This window comes from Poecilia formosa, unplaced genomic scaffold (assembly GCF_000485575.1).
Source record: "Poecilia formosa unplaced genomic scaffold, Poecilia_formosa-5.1.2 Scaffold84, whole genome shotgun sequence".
NCBI classification, from domain to species: Eukaryota; Metazoa; Chordata; class Actinopteri; order Cyprinodontiformes; family Poeciliidae; genus Poecilia; species Poecilia formosa.
This window is the reverse complement of record NW_006800023.1, coordinates 1,115,893-1,141,212: the sequence shown is the minus strand read 5'-3', so window position 1 is coordinate 1,141,212 and position 25,320 is coordinate 1,115,893. Positions and strand designations below refer to the sequence as shown.

At 37.1% G+C, this 25,320-nt stretch overlaps 1 long non-coding RNA gene across 1 annotated transcript; it reads right to left on the bottom strand.

The window, feature by feature from the left end:
• Positions 1-23,177: 23,177 nt before the first annotated feature.
• Positions 23,178-24,983, bottom strand: LOC103141473 (uncharacterized). Its single transcript, XR_476586.1, has 2 exons — positions 24,946-24,983; positions 23,178-23,433 (listed from the first exon to the last, which is right to left on the bottom strand). It is a non-coding gene; the product is annotated as an uncharacterized LOC103141473 (long non-coding RNA).
• Between the last annotated feature and the right edge of the window lie 337 nt (positions 24,984-25,320).

Below are 25,320 nucleotides of genomic sequence, written 5' to 3'. Positions count from 1 at the left end.
GATAGCTCACTCTGAAGTCAAGTATTCCAGTGGGAACATCTTTATCAAATACATCTTTTTAAAATAAATAATTATCAACTGATCAATTTTGTGTGTGTCGGTTGCTGAGATCAGAGGAGGATGGATCCTTCATGTTGCGACCTGGCTCCCCGTAGACTGGTCGTAACAATGTCAAAAGCCAAAATCAGCTTAATATGATTTCTTGAACATGACAATTTCAGTATACTCTGATTCACAATGAGGATTTTCTTTTTTAATCGTCTTACACTACCTACTTTCTCAGGAATGTTTGTAAAATGGGAAACGCAACGCTAAATGAACACAAATGACTGGAACGCAGAAGAACAGTTCTTTATGGAGCCTGACTGAAGTGAATAATGACCAATAAACCATTCAGATGGGAAAAAATGGAATGTGTTGTGAATAAATAAAAATTTAAACAAAAAATTATTTATTTCTCTCTTTCATAAATATTCAGAGCCCTCGCTTTGCATTTCAAAAATTCAAAATAATAAATTTTCAGAGTACCTTATGTGCAGTGCCAGATTCCAGTTCAAAAAGTCTGTTCAAATCTGTTTTAGAGTTCTTTATGGTTTTATTTGTTTCCAAAGTTCCTTGTGGTTCTCTTTGTTTCTGAAAGTTCAGCCATGTCCTCCCAAGACTATAATCCAATCCGGAATAAATCAAAAGGGAAGAGAATAAAAAGTAAAAGGTCGTACCATCTCGCCATCGGTTCATTTCTGTTCTGTTCAGTTTTCATTTGAAGATAGAAAAAAAAAACATGACCTGTAAACTGCCAGAATAATAATAAACAATTCAAATTAAATCATTAATTCAAATAAGTTCACAGCTGAACTAAACAAGTCACTTGGGGCTTTCAATGCGGTATTCCTTTGAAAAAATCTTTAATTACAAAATGAGTCAAAAGTACAAAAATAAAATCCAAAATCACATTACCCACGTTCAATTTGACTATAAAGGTTTAAATTAAAAATATTTACTCCATTTACTCAATGGAGTTCCAATGGATAACATTAAATTTCACAAATGTCTTCACACTCACCAGAAACAAGAGTTTTTGCCTCTTTCTATGTGACTTCCTTCAGTGACTGTGGCAGATTTGTGGAGTTTAGGAATGAAAATAAACCTTAGCGGAAAAACATGAAACACTGTCTTACACAGTAAGAAGTAGTGTTGTTGACGATTTGCATTCATTGTTAATGCTTCAAAATGAATCATGGCCGCTGTCCTGGCCTTCCTCCCCTGACCATACACACACTTGGAGACAAACAGAACCACAGAAAGCACCTCTTTTTCTCAATTTCTCACCCTCCATTTATTCCTTCCTTCCTTAATTCTCTCTAAGGAAGAGACCATTACAACTGTCACACAGACAGTTAGGAACTATTAATCAGGCTGTTAGTCTTCTGGGACTTGTAGCCACACAGTTCACAGCATGGCTAAAGAGAGGGTGGGCTGAACAAGCTGCACAATTAGCCCCAATAACAGATGGGAAGAACCACAGAGAAATACAAACAAACATCCAAAAACTATCAATGTAAACCTTTCCAGATGGATAAAAAAAAAGCCACAAACAAATACACACAAGCATGCAAAAAAGTATCAATAAACATTTCCTAAAATATGTTAATTCAGTTTTCTTGCTTTGTTGATTTTCCCTTTCAGTGTTTTCTGTAAGGAACTTAGTTTTTTTGTCAGCCGGATTTTAAACAAAAAGCCAAAATTAAACCCAATAAAGATGTCTATTCATTCATAAATCCTGTTTAAAGTGAATTAGGTTTGTCTTAATGGACATACCAAGCTTGACTTTCCATGTCTTTGTTTCTAATTTCTAAATGAACCAGAAAGAAACTATAAGATTATTCAATTTGATTGATACAGCTCCACCCTCCTCTACAAGACATGATGTAGGGAAGACCAGTATTAAAGGTCACAATGGTTTGATTAAAATCATGCGATGAAGAAGAACAAAATGAGAACTAAATGGCCCCGGTGATGGAGTAAGCCAAAATGCCATCAAGTGGTCAACTAATTGAACAGTAATGACTCTCTCTGAGGTCATGGTCATACGGATTAGGAATCACTGAGCTTTGCAGGATTTATTCATGATTCTTCATTTTTGATGTATTAACTGCCTTGCCAGATTCATACAAATATCCATCCATACACAACTTCCAATAAAGCTTCTGAGTTGGTGTCATTTAACTTGGAAGTACAAATGTATCATTAAGTAGCAAATTTGTCCATATTGTGAAAAAAAAATAATCATATATTTTTAAATCATTGTCCTTGACGATGCTTATTTGAGTTTTTTGACACACAGGTTATGTTCTCCCTGTGCATGTGTGGGTTTTCTCCAGGTACTCCGGTTTCCTCCCAAGGTCCAAAAACATGTCAGGTTAACTGGCCTCTCCAAATTGCCCCTAGGTGTGAGTGTGTGTGTTCATGGTTGTTTGTCTCTGTGTTGCCCTGTGACAGACTGGCGACCTGTCCAGGATGTACCACGCCTCTCGCCCGGAACGATAGCTGGAGATAGGCACCAGCAACCCTCCCGACCCCACTGAGGGACAAGGGTGTAAAGAAAATGGATGGATGGATGGACACACAGGTTAGTTTTTTGGGGGGTTTGATTAATGCAAATTCAACACATAGAGTGAATGGTTAGCTCTACAGTTTTTGTCTATCTTCTGTTTGTTAGACAAGATTTAGAAAATAAGTGGTCCATGGCTTTTAGACCCAGTCAGGGAAATTGTTCAATTTTGATCGCTGACTAACTGATTGATCAATCTCTATATTTTCTCTTTCTATTTTGTTCTGCAGTGATTTTAAAATTAAAGAAAATAATTGATGGTGATGGTAAATTATTTTACAAATTTCAGTGTCTTTAGAATGTGTTTCAATGTCGATATCAGTGTATGTGCAACTGATCTAGTTTTGGTTGTTGTTGTTTGAGAAATATAAATCAGGCACCAGCTTTTTAAAAACTCTTTTCTAATCCTGTTTTTTTGTTTGTTTGTTTGTTTGTTTTCCTTTAACTCAGTTGAGTACTATCCTATTTTTTCCAAAATATTATTTTACTTCTTTTGCCAGTTAAAACCCTCAAAATCTCTTTCTTTCAGTCCTATTACTGATGCAGCATCTGCTTTCCTGTGCATATTATTGTCCCAGCTGGCAAACTTGAGGGTCATTTCAGGGTCTTATTTCAAGGGATGTAATTCCTCACTGCAGATGAAATTCACTAAGCTTCCCTCTGGAGGCTGAGGACAACACAAAGGAAAGGGCATCACTAGATTAGAAGGTAATGACTCCATTAATTAGAAGGTTTTTCAAAACTATCTATGAGCTCAGCCACCGAGAGTGAGCCAGACATAAAACAAAGGTTCAGAAAAAGTAACACAGGTGCCTGGTGTAATTCGAGTCTCCTATGATTTATACATTTTGCTGGTCAGCTCCAATGTGGCCATGTTATATTTGGTGAAATGCATGTGGGCAAATAAATTAGATTAAATGCATATGCACAATTGATGCAGGTTTCCAAATCAACAATAATTCATAGACAGTACTATATAACACTTCACTAGTAATAGATCCTGAAAACCAATGATGTTCATTCACCCTCCCCTTTAATCCGGTAACTGGTGTTTCAGATTACGCATGGACCTTCATGTTTAGCATCTGGTTACTGAGCTCTGACTTATCTGCCTCGAATACAAGGGTTTGGAAATGTGTCTACATATTTGTGGAATTAGAGGATTAATGTGCACATTAATATCAAATCCAGTACCAATGTATACCCAAACATTACAAATGTAGGGAAAATGGTTACATTTCTCCAACTTATCCATGAAAATTTAGAGAAGAATTTGTAAATCACTTACAGCTGCAGTATGTTACTTTAAGTGTTTTATTTTATTTTATTTATTTTTTTACATCTGATTACATATAAGAATAAAATATATCACTGTATTGTGAACTATGGAATGAGAACTCATCTGTCAAAAGAGTTAAGCTCTTCCAACTCCAGTTCTGCACTTGTCAGCTGCATAAATACACGGTTCCCCATTAAAAACAACCAATCAGAGTTAAATTTTATGACAAATAATTACTTTTACTTGAGTTTGTTATTTTTGTACTCTTTCCATCTCTGGTTGTTAAATGTATCAGCAGCGTGCTCAATGTGAAAATCACTTAATACAAAGGAACTAAACGAGCAAAAACAAGTCGATTCTTTGAGCTCACAACAAGATAGTACACATTGTTCTCAATCTAGCATCATTACATTCCCATATGCTTTTGAAGTGTATTGCTTTGTTGAATTATGCATTTCACTTTATTTCACTTAACTTCAGTCGGTTCTACAAATTATGTGCATTTTTCATCTGCAGTGTGCAGCAAATAGGACATTTCTTATGCGTATTTACTTTTATTTCTGGAATCATACTTCTCTTTTTCTCTACAGATGCAATATTGAGATATTGAAATCTGTCCCACTGGGCGTTCTCCAGCACGACTAGAAGCTTCCACCTTGCAGGAAATGAGTGGTGTCGCTGCATCAAGCGCTGCTCCTGTTGCCTCTACTTCGCAGAGATTTATCCATGCATCAGAAATTGCACCAACAGAACCTAATAACTGGGCATATCCTTTAACTGATTAGATTATTTTCAATATGTGTTGTGGTCAACATTAAATTTCTAAAAAATAAATAAATAAATCGAAGGTAGTATTGAGTGGAGGCATAAATTGGTGGAATGATAAGGAGAGGAGGCGGGTTGCCAAATAAAACCTCGCCGAGGGCCACAAGGTGGCTATGGTGGACCATGCCAGTTAAATTACACACTCATGCAGAAATACACACTGCATCGATCACACTGACATGCACTCAGGATGACATACGCAGACGGTAATCAGCACAGAATGTGAAGAACTTTCTGAAGAGCTCACCAGTTTATTATTGACTGTGGCCCAGAGATGGACAGATTGACATACTGATGCATGAAGACAGGTAAGAAGATGAAAGCAAAGTTGGGGGAAGACAAAGATCAGACGGGGCAACATGGAGACATGTAAGCTTGACCGACAGATCCTGCAGACAGAGAAGGTGGAAAATGATGCCTGCTGGAGGTCAGACAGGAGCATTTCCACCAATTGGTTGTGTCCTTCATCGGTGTATAGTTTCACACTCTCTCACCCCCCTCCCTTCACCACACACACACACGCACACACACACACCCCTACACACACACAGACCAGCACTTATACATTCTCTCCCCAAAAGGACTGAGATTGGATTATTGATTGCATTGAGAGAGACACATCTCAAAGGAAAGCAGAGGTCTCTTATGGAAGGACCTCTTTTGCAATAGTCACAGCTAACAGGAAAACAATAGGTGACCTTAACTTTGGAGTGATCAAATGATCGCCTACCCTGAGTTATACAAAGCTGAGGATGTCACAGACTTGTGACATCAGATTTAAGACAGAAATCAAATTATTTTGACAGAATTTTTACACAACTGACAATACTCTGTCTCTCTGTCTATAAATGGTCTTTGCTGTGTTGGTTGTGGGACTCTGAGGTAAACCCTGTGAAGTTAAACTGAAAACAGCTGTGCTCTATTTATCCACAGAAGAGCACAGCTAAATACCAAATAAATAATTGCAAATTAATTTTAGCTCCACTTAAATGTTTTGTTGTTTGAAATCCAAACTTCAAACTAAACTTCCAATATGAAGACAGGAGAAAAGAAAAAAAAAACACATTGGACCATTTTCTTCTTGCTCCACTTGCACTTTACTAAGCCATTATTGAACAGAGCATGCAATATAAAAAGGAATGGATTTTAGAGTGCAGGTGAGTTTTATTTTAGCAGGTGAACTGCATTAGAGTGCATTAGATAGATTGCAGTATCTAGTGTACATTAGAGTATTGAGACCTTGATAGTTTAATAGCAGGTGATGTTCATTTGGACTTAAGGTGAGTTAGATCTCTGACCTTGACTCAGAGGTTAAGGTCAGAGGTGAAGGGCTTTAACCATGTAATTTTTTAGATTTTCACTACATGTAGCTTCTGCATTTAGAAAAAAGCGTAGTTTAATTTAAGTAATTTACTGACACATTTCTTTAAATATAGATGTAAATAATTTTTTTGCCAAAAGAGATTTTTGCTGAAAAATCATCACATCTTTATTACCTTAAAGGGATTTAGGCAAAAAAAAAAAAAAATCACTTTTGGCAAAAACATGACTCAAATCATTATTTTAGGTTCGAGTCATGTTTTGACCCAAAGTTATGATGTTTTGATCAAAATATACATGAGAAAAGATGACCATAAAATTCTAACCCAGAGTTAATTGGTAGTATAAAAAGCTGGCTGTAAATCTGTACTCGTTTAGCAAGTTAGCAATACTTTTTTATTTTTTATTTTTTCAAAACACAGTCCCGACTTTCACCACCAAATTTACTTATAAGTATGAAGATCACGTGCACATATTTGGTAGTGTTAGAGCATAATATAAAAGAAATCTTAAAACTATAAGATTTAAGACAATATAAGACACAGGAATCTTAATAACACTGGTTGTCTGTGTCTGATGAAAGGGGAATGGTTTAAGAATAAATGTACATAGAAGGTATTGCTTCATAGTTTAGTCTACAATAAAAGTTTACAATCAAAGAGGACATTCTAGACAGGAGGCGTTCTGTCTGCATCAACCAAATCCCTTAGTAATAACCATTCAGTCATTTTCACTTCCTTCAATGCACAAAGTCTTTTGCTGTTATTCCGTTTGACTTGATTTCTTGTCACTTGATTTGAAGCCCTTTCCACCACTGACTATGAAAAGCAAAAGCAAATTGACATAGAAGGATTTCTTGCCAGTGCAACTGACTAAAATGGTCTATTGCTACAAGAAACTTCATGAACAATGGTCATCATGCATGTACTGACAGGTTCAACGTTTTACTAAAGCACAGAAAGCAGAACTTTCTCAGAGGAGAATTCGTCAACACGAACTGAGGAAAGCCTGAGATTATATGTTTTTTGTACATTCTCTTCAACTCCACTGGTTATGTTTTGATAGGCTGATTGAAGATGGCCAGTCCTTATCTATAAAAAAAAAAAGATGTCACAAATGTGACTTTTTGCAGTTGACATCTGAATTGTGGACATCTTTTCACCCTTTTGGCTTTCGATCACATTTTCCCATAGTTCAAAACCTCACGTCAAACCTTTACTTTGGAAATAAATTATTTTTAAACCAAACATCAATAGTGAAATTAACTCCTCTTACCACTTGGTATTTCCCAGTCAATTGCATTAGCCTGAGGATATCTTCTTAACCCCTTGAATAAAAACCTTGACCTTCTACCACACTTCAGCAACCCCCTACGAAAACAAACCAGCATACAGATTATCTGATGTTAATGGGGCATTCATCATCATCCCCTGCTTGTGATGGAGTACCATTTATCAGTACACCAGGATGCATTTCTTAATGTAGTAGCAACCAGATGCCATCTATGAAACCTCTTTTCTTCCTCTCAGTTTCCCATCACACTGGTGTGAAGATGAGAAATAGGATGTGAAGATGCAGCGGAATAAGACATGCATTCCTGGGCTGAAGCCGTGGCAGGTCTGTACAAACATGCTCCATGTGGTAAGAATGATTAGACTGCAAGAGGTCACTGTTTGGCTGTTCTCCCGCTGTTTGGACAGGAGTCCAAAAATCACACTGATCTCAGCTCACATAGACAGTTAAACAATCGCCTTCCACGACAAACCTGCAACACGCATTTGTTAGGTATTACCGTGCCATTAGAGAAGTCCCCAACCTTGTGCTGCATAAATATTTTGGAGAGCTTTGAGACAACCGGTGATCTCAAAGAACATATTGGATGAGTTTTAGGTTGTGTACTTTGTTCTGAAACTGTTGACCCAAGATCGTGGAAAGATCGTCAATGACAAATTTTTCATTGCTCAGTCAGACAGTTCAGGTCATCATTATTTGATATATGAAGAAAGTTACCAGTTAAGGCCTTGGTTGTTATGATTATCTCTTCTTTCCTTTCCTTTCAACACATTTTTAATCCTTGGCTTTTTTCCTAGTTGTCTTAATGCATTTAACATTTTAATATAATTCTAATGTATATGTCTTGCGTTTTTCCTCTAAAGGACTTTACATTACCTTGAGTATGAATGGTACTACATAAATTAATTTGACCTGTCTTGCATTACCTGTCATATTGTAAGCATTTTAAAAATTAAGAATTTTGTAAGCATTTCTTGGAGAGATGTGAGGTAGAGGTAACAAAGCCAAATCATGAAAATGTTTATGTCATTTGAGGCAGTCATTGGTCTGACCTTTCAATAAGATGATTAGCTTGAAGCAGAGTGAATCTATTTCTTTTTCAATTTGTTGAGCTCTAGGCATGGAAACCTATTAAAACAAAACCAGCACTTATCATTGACCTCAAGTGGTTCTTTTGTTGTTTTTTCTTAAGACTGTCTTATGCCTTGCTTAAAGTGTTCAGCGATTTAAAGTAAGATTCTGTTAAGACTAGCAGTCATAAATTATCCACTGCTGCAGATAACTCTCTTTGCATCTTCATAGAGTAAATGCAGATTCGTTTTACTTAGAGGCTGAGGTTAGTCCAGGAAGAAGCAAGTCCATTGCAGACTTCTCCAATCAATATTCTATAAGAAACTCTAAACCTTTATGAACTGCTTGTAAAGGAAGTCATTGTAATTGAACAATCAAATACATCACAAATTATCGACAGCTGAAAAATGTTGTATTAATTGGCGTAAAATCCTATTTTTTAAAATGAAAAACACGTGAAAAAAAACTGTAATTCATTGTGTTTCTTCTGCATATGTTTTTTCAAGCTATTATCCCTGAGTCCATCAGTCTCTACAACCATGTCCATCTGATTACAGTAAATAAAAATTGCACTATAATAGAAATCTGGCCAACATTTGGCCGAGATTGTTCAACACGTTTCATCCTCAGTACATTTCCTGTGTAAATAATTATTGACTAAACAGTCCTGGATACCTCACCACAGAGGTACCCTGAATAGACCTCACCAGGGAATAGATCTTACCAGGGAGGCTTAAAAATGTTGGAACACACTCTACAGGTCCCCTTTCTGAATTGGTCTGCCAGTGCAGGGAAATGGCCCCCTGATGTCCACGCAATAATGCAGAGTCACATCAATCAACACAACCCTACAAAGTAGTCTAGCAGTAAAGTGTTTGCATGAATTGCTTTGAGATTGGAGCTGCTTAGGACAAGTAGAAGTATGTTTTGGTCACAGTCCATTAACTAGGCTCAGCCTCTGCAACCAACTGAGCTGAATTTTTAAACGTTTCTATTGCAGGTAAGATATTAGGAGCTTGTACAAATTAACAGGACCTCACTTAAAAAAATGGACCATGACTTGCACATTAAAGGGAACAAAGCCGAGTAGAGATCATTAATACCCAAGAAAAGAAATAAGGCTCCCTCATGCAAATTCCACTATTTACTATTAACACTTGTCTTCCTTGAATGTTTATATCGTCTCTTTTTCACATTGCTCATCACTGTGTCTGGCTGCTCTTGGCCAATCACAACTCTCACTTTGTGCCAGGCGCTAGCTCACTCTCAGCCAAGCTACTTGGAGAGGAAGCTCATGAATCTATTTTACTGTTTCTATCTCCTGACAAAAAAAGGTGTGGATGGGTGATGAAGACTGGGAACCATCAGCGTCCTTATTCAACCATTCATCTGTGCCTGCAGCATCCACTACGTTCAGTCCAAAGACATACCCTGCACTGCTCAGTGATTATCACCACATAGAAAATCCCCACCAAACAGAACAGATGGGGGTAGAGGGATCTTTGTTTGCAGCAGGCCCTATGATGTCAGTGTTTATGTGTTAGAATGGAAAACCACCAAAACAGACAGTTGACTGGAGAGAAAATTGCAAATAAGATTCTGGATTGCAGTCATTTTTTTTGGCCAAAGTAGAGGGAGGAATCTTTAATTAGAATGCGTTGAGAGATCATAGTTTCCCTTTGAGCTATCGGGCCTTTTCATGTTTATGTGATGCATATGCATGGACTGTAGCAATCATCTGAAACCAGATACCAAATTCCACATAGTGTGACTGAAAAATGTTTTACTTAGCAATACATTTGTGGACCTGAGACATCTGCATTGGAAGGTGACGGCTAAGGTTTCAAACAGATGCTTAACATCTGATGTTCGATGGCATGCAATATCTATAAAATATGAACAGCCTTCTGCCTGAAAACAGTGAAATCCATGTTATTGGAAACTGAATCGTGGCAGAATGCAGGACGAGATGAGAGCAATCCACACAACAGTGCTTTGTCTTTTAAGAGACAAGTAAATGTGCCGCTGCTGGTGTGAAAAAGCGCGTCATCTCACAGCCACGAGCCTAAGAGCTTTGACGTTTGCAAGCATCGTCAGAATCAGAGCAAGTCCCCGCAGGCAATCTGACAGAGATCACAGTGAATTACTCCCACACCCTCTTCCCTCATCTGAACTAGCAATAATATGCTGCTGGATTAATTTTTTTTGCCCCTTTTAGTAAGATATGAAGATGATGGAGGAAGAAAAAAAAAAAAAAAGAAAAACGCTTAGTGTCCAAAATAATGAAACATTCCATGACACGTCCTTATCAGCTAAATGAAAAAAATCACATTATCTTCAAAAGGAGTTTTAAATGCCTGCCCGCTCGTTTGCTCACAACCTCAAGCTTCATGGGGAATATCAACTAAGAGACAGTAATTCGCTCAAGCGCTTAATATTCAGTTCTCAGCTATGTAATATGCAAATTCATAGGGGTCAACCAGAAGTCATGAAGAAAAAAAAATCCCTTTAACTTAATTTGAGAGGCAGTTCAAGATTTTTTTTGAGAAAATCAGTCAGTTATGGATAAGGTTCAGTAGAAGTCAAACTGTCAGATTCCTCCAGAGAGCTGAAAGGTCCCTGCAGCCCTGACATGAGCTGATCTCCCAAGATTTACTCCGCATGCACTCTTTTAAACCCCACAGCCATCATATTAACACTGAGCATCTCCGTCAACTTCTGCATGAGAATCCTGAACAGCAGTAAGTAAGGATTTTACACAAATGAGACCATAGAGCTTTCAGACTTTAGTGGGAGAAAAGAAACACACTCATGCACTTTGCAGCATGGACAAATTACTGTTTACATATGCTAAGTCATCTGGAAACAGTTTGGCCATCCTATTGTTTATGCCTCCACAAACGTATACAAAGCGTATACACAGCACCTAACATGTTAACAGAAATAAAACAATATTCACAATATTGTATATACAGGATCTTGAACAAGTATTCTTACTCCTTGAACTTTCTCACATTTTGTAATGTTACAGCATCAAAGTTTAATGGATTTTACTTTACTTGATCTAAATCAATCCATTGTTGATCTGGCTGTATTCTCTGGCTGTCTGCTTAGGGTGGTTGAACACCACCTCAGCATCAAGTCAGTATCAAGTCAGTATCAAATCTACAAAAAGGACTGTGTATAACTTTCCATCAGCATTGCCTTTCTTCTTGCCACTTTTCCAAAAAGGCCATATTTGCAGAGTAGACAACCGAAGGTTGTCCTGCCAATAGGTTATCCCACCTGAGCTGTAGATCTCTGCAACTCAACCCTGAGTTACCATGGTCCCATCAATCGCTCCTCAGATTAATGATCTCACTGCTTGGACTGTCAGTTTAACTGGAGAGCCATTGACTTACTGGTTTTGTCATGGTTGAATTCCCTTCCTATTTTCAGATTATAGATTGAACAGTTCTCTGTGAGATGTCCATAAATTTATTTGGCTATTGTTTTGTAACCAAATGCCGCTTTTCACTTCCACACAACTCTATCGCTGGCATGTCTGCTGTGTTCGTTGGTCACTATGATGCTATTAGATGTTCACTAATTTTCCTCTAACAAACCTCTGAGGGCTTCACAGAAAACCTATGCAAACTAAATCCCACACATACTCTGTTTATCAACTAGGTTACTTCTAAAGGGAATTAATTGGGTGCACTGGATTTTATTTAGGCATAACAGAATAAGGAATGTGAAAAAACAGGTAAATAAAGTTCTTCCCATTTTCTGTAAAAAAAAAATATAGTGAAAACAACACCCTTTTCTTTCTATGCCCCACTAACCAGCCCTTTCAATTGGTCTTTAATTTAAATTCCCATAGAAATGCTTATTTGGTTGTAAGATAACAAACTGTGAACAATTTCAGGAGGTAAGAATACGTTTTAAAAGTACGTCTTACCTCACTTGGCATCTTAACAGGAATCTTACTACAAACATAAAGTAAAATGTCCATAAAAATGCAAAACAAGCATCTATACTTGACAACATTACCCTAGGTGTTGAACTGCCCACTGAGAGTCATGACACTATTTAGCAACTCTCACTGTGGGATCTGTTAGTTGGTAAGAGTGATAGGGCCTCTCATGAACCCTGATACCTTTGAGAATTGGATATTGATCTATCTCCAACGGCTCCAGATGTGTCATTTTGTTGTGGCTGCACATTTTGTAAGCCCCATTCTGGTGCGATATCACATGTCCGGCAACAAGCAGGAATTGCTGTTATGATGATAGCCCTGGTCATGCAGAAAATGGGCCGAGGAGGCTACGCCACAGGCCTTGCTTGTTGCTGCCAGAGAGGAAGAATTAGCCATTTGAAAACAGGCAGGACTGATAGAGGGATCATGAAGCTATTAACCTCTAAACAAGCTGCTGAGAGCCCAGCAGATGGCAGGGCTGATGGCAAGTGTGTGCCAGATTGGGCAGTAGGCAGAGCAAGAGCCCAGATTTTACATAGATGCTGATACCATGGCTCTCCCTGGTTGCGCTTGCATGTGTTTTCACAATATGTGCATTTATGTTTGTGTGAATAATTGCAGCAGTTTGGTTGCATTTGCATACATCAATATATCAAAGTTTAGTTAATTTGGATATATTTATGTCTCTCTTTTGCTCTTGTCCTCTCATTTATTGAGAATATTTTATAGGACAATGATGTCTGCTATATCTTGTGTGTTGCAGTTTCAAATATGAAATCCTGGGCACATGTGCTGATGTAAAAGATTGTATTCCAAATTCCCATTGTAATATTTTTAAACCACACATTTCTGGAAACCGTGCACATGACAACTGGGACCACCCAACCTATGGTGTCAGCATGACTGTGTTTGACATTTGCCTGCGATTTGTATATTCATCATAGTGGAAAAAAGTGCTGAACTTGACAGTAAACCAAGCCGGAAAACCAAAAAAGCCTAATATTTGACTCTGAGACAGACATGAAAGCTCAGTCAAGAGCTGTGTGGAAGACAATTTTTCCCAAATGAAGACTTCAAGCTGGAAGCTGTACGTGCATTGTCTTCACTCCGTACCGCAGAGCAAACATAAGCAAACATGAGGAAAGAGCAACTCTGAGCTATTAAGTGTTTGATGCAGTGTGTTGGGATTCTAATTACTCTTCCTTTCTGATTTGGGAATTCTGTTTGTTGTCATGTGCATGCACAGCCTTCATGTTATCCACCAATACAGTGTCTTCATAACAGGAAAATGCATCACATCCATTTAGTTTGCAAAGGATGAATACATTTCAATACAGTAGCACTGCAGAAAAAAAATAACAATAAAGTATTTTTTTCTTCAATTAAAAGGAAAGAGAGGTAATTCATTTGGTTTGATTTTTTTTTTACATTAATAAAAGAAATGGGTGTTCAATTAACAGAAAGAAAAAAAAAATACTAGAAGGTGTTGATTGAACATTTGCCCACTGCATCAGCCCAGAACCAAGCAAGGTGTGTTCAGTGTTTTGGTCTAACAGTGAATATTTCCTCGATTGCTCCTCAGAACTATCCATTCTGCTCTTTGGCTGATAAAATTAATTCTGCAAGTTGAGTACTGCATAAATAAACATGCCCAGGAAATTCCAACTAGTCACACAATAGCTTGGGATGCAGAGGGGGGCAAAACATCCACTAAAAGGTTATAACAAGAAGGGGGAGAACATGAGACTGAGAATAAAATGATGCAATTTTTGTCACACCAATGAGAACTGATTTTTTTTTACGTCGGCTCACCCATGGTGGGCCCTAAAAAGTGGGTATAATGTCTGGGAAATTATTCAATCTCCCATGCATAAACGCTTACTCTCACCGAGTGCTGCCTCACAGAGCACCCCACTCCCACGACTTCCCCACTCAGTTCCTTCAAACTAGCCTCAGCAGCATTTAGTAAACACCTATTGGTCCTATGCATCTGCTGGGCTTATCATACAAACTAGTGCTCAGTGCAAATGCTCCTGTGAATGTTGTTAAAGGCTTAATGGAGAAACGAGATGACTTGCTGAAGGTGGAGTGTCGTAAAAAGCAGGAACTTCTTAAAGAGACAGAGGCCCCATTTCAAGGCGCTAAACTGCAAAGTAAATTTTCTTTTAAGTCATGGTTGATATGTACAGCATTTTTAGAACAACTGAAGGTAAAATAGTTACTTGATTGTACTATATAAAGGAAAATGCATAATACTGCCCTCAGCCAGATGATGTCAGGAATGATGCCTTCTGGTATTTGTGACAGAGGAGAAGTTAATTCAGGTAAGTATTTTTAAAATTAAAAGCTCATACTGGGAGTGCTCAGCAGGATTTGTAAAAGGTCATGGAACAAATGAATGGGTTAGAAGGGCAGGGAGTTAATTAGTTCATACTTACTTAATGCCATGAGGAGATCTTATTCATTTTTATCCCCACTGAGCTCTGACCAGTACCAGTAATCCTCAGAATAGGAAAGTGAGCTACAAGCTAACACACACATACATGCAAGTTGTGATTTGGGAACTTTGCTCCCACTTGTCTTTTGAATCATTTTTAAGAATATTTGCCAGAAGTGAGCACAAAATCGCAGGCAATACAACAACAGCAGATATGAAGAGGTTGAGATTATCACATCAATCATAAGAATAATTTAAAACTTAACTTTCAGAACAGCCTTCATGTGCTTGATTTTGTGCATTTATTACTTGTTTATAACAAAACAATCCAAGAGGCTTCTTCATCCATTGATTTGGTTTTTATACCTGCTGAGTTTAGCTCACTGCGGCTGGAGGATATTCCAGATTTCAATGCCATTTTAATGCTTTATTTTTTTCAGTATATTAACATAATATTTCATGGAAAATATTAAATTACATAAGTTACACATTGAATGATATATTTCCCTGTGCATCTAAATGATCAAGACTCTCTTCATAACTTTTCCTCTATTATAAGTGTATGTTAGTGTTGGCCTACATAAAACATTCACAAGTATGTCTGTGTTCAGCCCTGTGGTTGCAAGCATGGCTTGGGATCTGCAAATTGGTAATAGAGTAAATATTGCTGCGGGTCGCTTTAGGGTAATGGTCCCGTTTATCAGGGTGGACCAAACCGGTTAGCCACTGACTTCACCAATGAGATTAAGATAGATTGAGGGGAAAAGGTGGAAAAGATAAAGCCTTATAGTTGGAGGAAGGGAATAAAACAGAGCTCTACAAATGCAAAGATAAATACTATATATTTTCAGATAAAAGTAAATGAAGGATGTCTATGGGATGAATTCTCCCTACAGTTTTGTAGTTGCTTTGAAATCATCTTAGCTTCACCAGGAAATACAACGGAAACATAAATTCTGTACAAGCTATTAATATTTACAAAGTATGACTAGATTAAAAATGTCCTTTTAACCCATAAAGTAAAGATCACACTTCACAGCAATTGAATTTTTGTATTCTACCATCAATGCACCTTATAATGGCATGAAATGTTAGGTCATGGCAAAACAAACAAACAAGAAAAGGCTTGAAAAATCTGTTGCTTTTGGAAAACAATTTTTGTAAATGCTGAACACTTCATAGACAACACAAAAATCTCTTATGATGAAGTTCAAAACAGCGGAGAAATGTTGCTCAACCCGCTGGGCAGGATGGTTCAAGGACTTTGTTCTCAAATTATCCATGCGCTGTCATTTAGGCTCTTCATTTGGTGCTGAGGCTGTGAAAAAGAGGCAGGCTCTCCATCTATGTAATTTAGTTCCTCTTCTACGAGGCAGTTCTTATGTGGTGGTAATAAAGTTTATAGAGTATTATGTGAAAACATTTACTGTGGGAAGTGATCGACATAAACAGCTTTCCACGGGAAAATGCAATATAATCATGTTTCATAGTGTCATGCCAAGTTTAAATGAATTATGTGTCAAATTAATCAACACCTTGTCAAACGAAGGGTAAAAACAGCAGTGGACAAAGAGTTGTTGGCATTGTATGTGTTCCTAATAATTATACTGTAAGGACATTATATTGTTTGAACAGTCATGTCATGGAAACATCTTGTATTACAAAGACTTAAAACCTGGTCTGGTTTTTGTCGCTGCATGTTTAAAGTTTGCTTCTGTCTGTACAGTAGCTAAGTTTTTTTTTGTTTTTTTTAACCAGGCTATTTGAAGAGAAGCTTAAGTGTCCTGGTTTAGCTGTAACTTGGAATACACTCTTTCTGGTTTGTCTGAAAAACGCATCATGTGCCAAACTGGGATCTGCCATGCTGTCTGCACCTCCGTTTGTGTGACTGCAGACTGCTTAATCTCGACCAAACAGCTATAGCTACTTTTTATGGAAAAGCCTGCTGACGCCGACATTTTTTGATATATTTTGCTGTCACTAAGTTGAAAACAGAAATATAGTGTCTACCTGGAAATATCTGGTATAACCATTTTGTCTTTCTTTCACTGAATTACCATCCTTCCTTTTCAATAGTCAGTTTTCTATGTTCTGGCAGCTCTTGTTCCCTATTGTCAATGCAGTTAACTTTGCTTTTTGTGCATCGTTGTTCACCTCTGCCTGCAGCGTAGTTGTATGGTAATCGGTTGGAGGAGGGCTGGAAGGTGAGTTGGATTTAATCATCATGGGGGCTGACTGGATTGCTGCTGGAAGTTTGTCTACTGAGACTAATTGGAACAAAATGCTTTCCTGTTCCCAGAGAGGAAAAAGAGAAAGAGAGGGATAAAGACCAAACCATGTCTGCAACTACAGGTAATTAAAAGAGTATGCTACAGTTAGATCTAGAAAAAGTTAATATCGCAATACCCAAATACTCGTTTTTTTTTTTTAGGCTCTTGTGACCATTATCGAACAATAAATAGGGAGCAGAGAGATGACCCAGGACAACCACATTGAGGACTACAACCTCTGCATATGCTGTGTGCACACTCTACCAATGATTTTCTACTGTTTAATTTTGCACATCCGAATGTGGTGTGCATATATTTCTTAGTGAAAGATAGTTATAAGTTATGGCATAATCTTTTTTTTTTCTGAAATGTGTATAGTTCTTATTTGCAATGAATTGCAAAAACAAGAATATAACAGAAGAGAAAAGAAAACAAGAAGAATATCCTTTATTGTTCCACAGTGGGGAAATTCAGGAGTGGCAGCAGCTAGTTAAGGTAAGCGGGGTAATGCATATTGACAGAAATGTGAGAAAAAAATATATATATATATAAAAAAAGAATGGAAGACTGCCCACAAAGGACAAACTTACAGCATAAGAAAAATAATATCATACAGCCATTTTAAAAAGACTATACTCACATTAAAAGTAATGTGCTGCAGAGAAAGTTAATGTGCTGCTTAGAAAGTTAATTTAGTGAAGCAGGATGTATAGGATGTGCGCGGATGCATAAAACTCCAAACATAAATGTGCAAATAACAGCAAAGTTATAAAAACTGAGTTTTTTGGGAACAGTGATTGTAACAAAGTCTTACAGGAAGGATCTGTGGTAAAGTTCCTTTCTGCAGCTAGGAGCAGCAGTCTGTTATTGAAGTTCAATAACAGTTTAAGAGGCCTTGCCTCTTAAAGCTGCAGCAGGTCACTTTTCTAACAAAAATAAATGTTTTTTATATATTTGTTTGAACAGTTACTGTGTCCTGGCAGTAGAAAATGAGTCAGTTAATGAGTGAAAAAATAAGCTTCACTGGCTCCATCCAGTGGTTCTACTGCCATTTGCAGAAATACTCCACTTCTCTTCAGAAACAACCAATCAGATTCAGAATGTCTTAGCACTGTCAATCATTCTTGTGTATGCGTTGCTGTTCACAGCATGTTTTTGTCATTCAAGCTCTAGATTGTTTGTTTGCTGCAGCTGTGTTAATGGCTGCCATCTGTGGCCACGTTTTGTTGTTTTTAAAAATACTTTCTAGAATTAAAATGAAAAAATTTCTCATCAGACCCCCAATTTCAAAAAGAAATGATCCACCCAATTTCATGACATTGCACCATGAGATCAGACAGACATGCCTCAAAGTGACACATCAGCAAGCTTTCAGCTGGTAGCCATGATTGAAGGTTGTGTACTTCTGTCCTTTCACAACTCCTTCCTGCTTTCTTACACTGCTAACACTTCATCGTAAGATGTCACTCTTGTGTCAGTTTACCCTTGAAGATGTCTGTAAGTGGATTTTGATGAAGTGAAAAACACATGCGTGATCACTGGGCTGTGAAATTCTGTAAAGGACAAAGACTCCCGTCTATTCAATGGCAACAGACATCAGATCAGTTTTTCCCTCTAAAGTGCAATACAGCGAATGTCGTTATGTTGTTTGGTGCTTTTCTTTCTTTCTTTCTTTCTCTTATATCATTCAGGGTACATCTGGAAATTGTTTTTAAAATATTATCCTCCTTTGACTTCAAATGAAATAATCAATATTTATGCCAACATTAATCGATTTACTTCCTCTTAACAATTATGCACTACTTTACGTCACTCTGTCATGTGAAATCCCATAATGGATTTTACAATTTAACCTTAAATTGTACAAAGTGGTATTCATATTTTTGCAAGTCATGCTTTGAAATTGACTTGTGGAAAGTAAATCTGAGAATACTTTTGAATAATCCTTTTGTTGTTGTTGTTGTTATTATTATTATTATTTTATTATTATTTTATTTTATTTTTTTTTTACAAATTTGAGCATAGTGGTGAAACAGTTGTTTTACTGGGTTTATGGGAAGTTCTGTTTCATGTGTACGTTGTTAGCTTAGACAATGCCAAGCAAGAGGATACACCCTAATCATGTTATTACATAAATATTATGATTAAAATTACAGATCTCAACAATATTTTTACACAGAATTCCTTCAAAATAATAACATGGGCACATTTTTAAATGTCAGTGAGAACATTGGTGCTTAGTAAAAGAAGAATCTGAGTACATAAATCTTGTTCTCTGTGGTAATAGCTTGTTACTGGAGATCAGGCCTTATGACATGGGATTAAAGATCTTGCTTTTAGAGAAACAAAGAAAGGACTGTAGAGATTTATGTGACTTTTGAGCATTTCAGGATCCATGCCCACTCTTTACTTGGCCCGGTAGCAAAATCCAAGTTAAATAAATAGTATTTTTAATGCAGTTGGGCTTGACTGACTGACCTAAAATAGATAAAGTTTTATGTGATTTAATGTCAGACATAAAGCGGTATGTGTTATTTATCCAGTGCAGGTGCGGGTTTTGCTTGAACTACGTGGCATAGAAAATCTAGAAGTAGCTTTATATTTCCCCCATGGCCACTGACATGACCACCTACAATCTCTGCCAGTCCCCTGAAGCACTTCCCTGTTCTCACAGCTGTTCTTCAATCCTCAGTTGGCCTCACATCAAATATCTCCCCGTGCAGACATCTGAAAACATAAACCAGCAAAATAGAAGCAAAAATGTGATGAGTCTCCCATGAGAGGTAATTTAATTTCTACACACATCTCCTCAATTAAGTGCTCGACATTCTCAGGCAGGACACTTGGAAAACGTGACTCCTTTTGCACCTGCGTTTATAGCTCAAGAGTTACATTAAAAAAAAAAAAAACACATCATAAACCAATTCCAAATCTTACAGATGTTTGAGAAGAAGGAGATAACACTAAACCCAATTCACAAGAAGAGGCGTGATTTTGGTTTCATGAGAATAAGTCAAGAATTTCTAAAACATTTTTTTTTAAGTCTGTGCATTTTAGCTTTCCTAATCTTAAAGCTTTCACCAATCACAAAGCAAGCTTTAAATCTGTAATGAATGGAGAATACTTTTCAAATATCTGGCTGCTCAGATCAAACATTTCTTCTACAATTTATGTCTCATAATAAACTGAAAGGTTATTTTCTTGGAATAAGAGCTTTAAGTTGACCCATCACTGTAACACAACAATTTACCTCAGAAGATATCCTCCATCCATTACTTCTGTGAACAGGATATGTCTGTCTGTCCACATGTCTGTCTGGTCCATCTGATTGGAGAAATGTTCTGTTAACAGAATATAACTCAGATTTTCAGAATGGTTAGGTCTGCTAGTATTCAAACCACTCAGTGCGTTCAAACAGTCAGTCCTGCAATGATCGACTCAGTCTCCCTGTCTCATTCTCTGCACATGTCTTAATGCAGCAAATTGTAAGCCACATCTTTTTGGTTCCCTAATCCCAGCTGGATATTCTGAAAGCACAGATGACCCATGATCCTTGTGAATAGACTTGAATAATTTGAGAAGACAAAGTCATATATTGTGGGGATTTGAGGTTGCACAATTACTTCATTGGACAAAGTCAGCTGTGACAGCAACTAGATCATGCCTAACGAGAAATACTTTGATGAGAAATATAGTTTGATGTTAATAATTTTGCACCTTTACAGAAAAGACAGACAACATGCTGGTTAAACTGTGTAAAATACTGAAGCAACACTATGTTCTAGTCCACCTGCATTGGAGCACCTTGAACACCGACATGACACAACGGTGAACTGTGTCACATCCTCTCACTGCTCATAATTGCTCTCCACTTGCCTTTAATTAAAAGACATAATCCCATTAACAAGCTGAAATAGGATTAATACTGCCTCAGAATCCAGCTGCCGCTCTGTAATGAGTGTGATCGTGTACATGTATGTGTGTGAGTGAATGTGTCTGGTCTCCAGAGTCAGAGATATCACTAATACCACATGGGTGATGTGGGCGAGAGGAAAGCGAGGAGGGTCAGTCAAAAACCAAAATGGGTGATTTTCGAGCTCAACACATCAACGAAAGGCCAAAACACAATCTTCACTTAATTTTCTATATATTGTTAGTCCTTTTTTTCCCCATTTTATTTTGCAGGCTTTATAGTAGACCAATATTGAAAGTCCATTTTTGGAAAGCAGTTTGATCAAAATCACTCTTTAAACAGAGTAGAAAGTGGATTAACGTAAGGAGAATTAAAAACACAATTAAAAAGACAGAATGACAGAATGATTCAATAACAAACAACGAGAGGTCACGTCTTCCCCTCAGAGACGTTCCCTCTCTGTTGAGTCGAGGTGAGAAACAATGACCGTGAAAGGATGACATGCTCACACAACACCACTATTGTAAAAATAACAAAGACTGCCACTGAGCCACAAGGATAAGAGGACACAGTAACATGGGAGCCTTCACTGTTCCTGAGTCGATTATGTCGTTGTTACCTCACAGTAATGCCTCCCTACATCTGTTCTATTCTCTAACGTAACTCTTGTAAGCCATCTTTATTCCCATGCCTGCTCTGGGATCAACGCATTTTCTGCATTCCCCTACGGAGAACCCATTATTCCTGTCATTTGGTAAAAATATCACAGACTTTATCTTCCTCCGGTGTAGGACAAGGGAAGAGGATTCAATTTTTATCATAGTTGAAACCTAGCTAGAAATTGTAAAAAAGGACTTATCTTGAAAATCCTACTCATATCAGCCACTCTTGCTTCCAATATGGTCATTTACCAAGTCCTTACCAAAACAATCATACCCTTTGAATTTTGTTTTAGACCTTTTTACAGTAAAATCACAAACCAGATAGTGTGCAAAGACTTGCTGCTGTATCGTGCTATTTTCATTTTTATATGATAGAATAAGCAACGCTCAATTATATTTTTAAAGTCTGGGAAACTGTTTCTACACAATTTTTGCTGTAAAGTCAATAACACAATGAGGACAACAGTGTTGAGCTGTGTGTTCATATGAACTGAACTTAATGCAGTTTGATAACTAGGATCAATTGGAATGTATGTATGACTGGATTTAATTGTTTGTAAAGTGCTTAGAGACTGTTGTAATTGGTGTTATATAAATAAACTTAAATTAAATTACTTCAATCAATTAAATAATTAATGTGCTAATTAATTAATTAATTTTAATAACTGTGCACTAATTTGCTTTTGTTTATCTCATAAAAATTAAGGGAAATTATTTGAAGTTCAAATGATGAAAACTGAGAAACGTTACAGCAGTAAAATATATTTAACTTCTCAGACTTTTTTTTTTCTCCTGTGTTTCAATATGGACTTACCAGTTTATCACATTAATACTTGCCATTATCTGCCTACCAAAAATAAAGATTAACTTTGAAAGAATTATGTTGCCAAGAAGAAACTGGCCTTAGTATGCAATGAAGACTTGAACATTTAAAACAAAATACAAAAACAAAAATGAGGGAAAAATCGAGGGAATAATTTCTTTATTCCTGACTAATATCAGAGTCTCCTCTGGTTGTACTTAATGACATATTCTGTGTGATAATGGGTTTATTAATCTAATCTGCAGTTAATTTTTCAGGTAAAATGATGTGGAAAGACTAGCACAAATCGAGTGACCTTGATCACTTTTCGATGGTCATCTGCTGGTCAGTATTCTTGCAGCCTGTTCTGTCAGTCATGTGTTTGTGGGTGTGTGTGTGAGTTTGTGTGTGTGTGCTTGATGTGTCGGGGTTTGAACCAGTGAGTGGTGGAGTTCAGAGGGCCTGTCTGAGCTTTCTCTGTGGGCTTCTCTCTGACAAGACAGTAATGTGACAGCACCAACGAACGGACACATCACTGACATCTAAGGTTAAACTGATAAATGGAGCAAAAGCTGCTTTTCACGTACATATCGGATACACCCAGTTACTGCTGTCTTCCACTTTTATGGTACGTGTGATATATTGAGATTCATTGCAATGCATTAATGGTTAATTTACTCGTGTGAAACCTTTATGCTTTATGAATACTAATTACTGTTTGTTTAGTCCTTAACCCTTTTTTACAAACATGATCATAAATTTCGAAATCCCAGTTATTATCAGCTCCAGGTCAGAAATCTTAGCATGACTCCTCAGGCTTCAGGACATCAGTAGGGACCATGAAACCTCGGCGTCAAAGGGCGATCAAAAAGTCGCCATGTCTGTTCCCATGGAGAAGAGGGATCAGTGGTCAAACAACTTCTGAAACCGACCAAAACTTCTTTCAAAGGCACCGGTACATCAGCCATGCTTGACACATGGGTGGCTATCACCTGAAAACACAAGCAAAAAACAAAACAAAAAAAAAAACAAGATCACTTGCTGACATCCTTAATGAGAAAACTTGATTTGGAAATTTATCTGGTTGTCTTTGTTGCTTCATCTAGAGACAATGATCATTTCATTATTAACAGAGTCCCAATGTTAGTTATTGTAAGAGACTAACTGCAAGGAAAAGTGGCATTAAATAGGGGATCCAATAAAAATGCACAAAACTATTAAAATTCTGGTTTGTAAAAATGTTGCAAACACTGCATTATTTACTTTATAGAATACATACATGTACTGCATAGTGTTTTTTTTTTTTAATCAAATAACATTCTGATAGAATACAGTGAATTTTGTTATTTTAAATTGAAAACCTCAAAAGTCTAAGGGGTATGAATACTTTTTCCATACAATGTAAGATTAAAAGATCTCATGTTCGGTTCTAGTTAGGACACTTTATAACCGTGACAAATTACCCTTCTTGAACTGTCACAAGATTAAAACATAAACCTACACACAACTCCCATTTGTTTTGCCTTTTGTAAAAAAAAAAGAAAAAAAAAAACAGTTCAATTTCCACACGTGTTAAAATGTATCATTGCTTCCCCATGCAGATGATCAATTACAAGGCACACTTTATTACACTCCTTCAAAGACACTCAGTAATGTGGAGAAAGAGTTTCAGAGGTAACCTTGGATCCTGTTGTAAACAAACCTCAGTAAAAAAAACAAACAAACAATTTAAGCCATAAATCTCCCAGTACAAAGTGTCATAATATATAAACCAAGAGCTATTACCAAACCCCACGTAATAACAGGACAGAAGTATGTAACTTTGTTTAAAGAAACACTTTTAATCAAAGAGCCCAAGGTCAGCAAAGACATTTAGTAGTGACAGTGAAAAGAAAGCAAGTGAGCAGGAATTAAACTAAATAATCCAGCATCAAATGTTCCTCTTGAATTAAATGGAGCTTTCTGACTTGGACAGCCACCAAAATTAAAATGGAAAAATGTGCATTAAATAGAAACACTATGCATTACAGAAAATACAGATCACTGTGAGAAACTCCTCAACGTGAAACAGATCTGACTGGCAGCATCATTTTCTTTAACAAGGATTGAGAAGTTGTAGCATTTATGTAATAATAATTGCCTACCTAAGACAACTAAGGGTAAAATTTGACACTGGGTGTAACACAAAAACAATAATCACTAAACAGTTGATGTCAATGGCAAAAGACAGTTTGTTTTACAATTTAAGTAAAATCTCAGTCACAAGAGAAGAAAAACACAGGGAAGCTTTAAGCGTGAGGGTCTCCAAGACCAAAACAAAACACTCCCATTTAACTATAAAACAGAACCACCACGTTCTAGAGGAGAACTGAAAAAGGTACAAGCCCTGGCCCTGTAGAAAAACAGCTTTGAACAAAAAGGCCAGAGAACCTGTACCAGCTTCCACAGTGAAAAAGAAACACACTATTTTAGTTAGACACTTAAGTCCTCACAATATTACTCACAACAAGATCACTGCAGATAAAGGCCCAGGAAAAAGGGGCCTGGCATCTCCAGCATGAAGCTCTTTATGGGGTGACTGACGAGCTCCAACACATTTCACCTGTGGCAGCCAGGTTGAACTGAAACACAAAGGGGGAGAGCTCTCTCATGAAGAGAGCCCCTAGAGGTCAGTTGCCGTTACAAACTTTTAATTGTAAAAATCTCAAACAGTCCTTCCTTATCTGTGCACCTCTAGTTGGTCTCGGACACCAAATTCCAATTTTCGAGTTTCTGGTTTTGATTTCACAAAATGTAAAAACACAACAGCATCCTTCAGCTTGTGTTGTTTATTTATTTATTTTTTGTTAAAATGACCTACATAAATAACTAAATAAAAC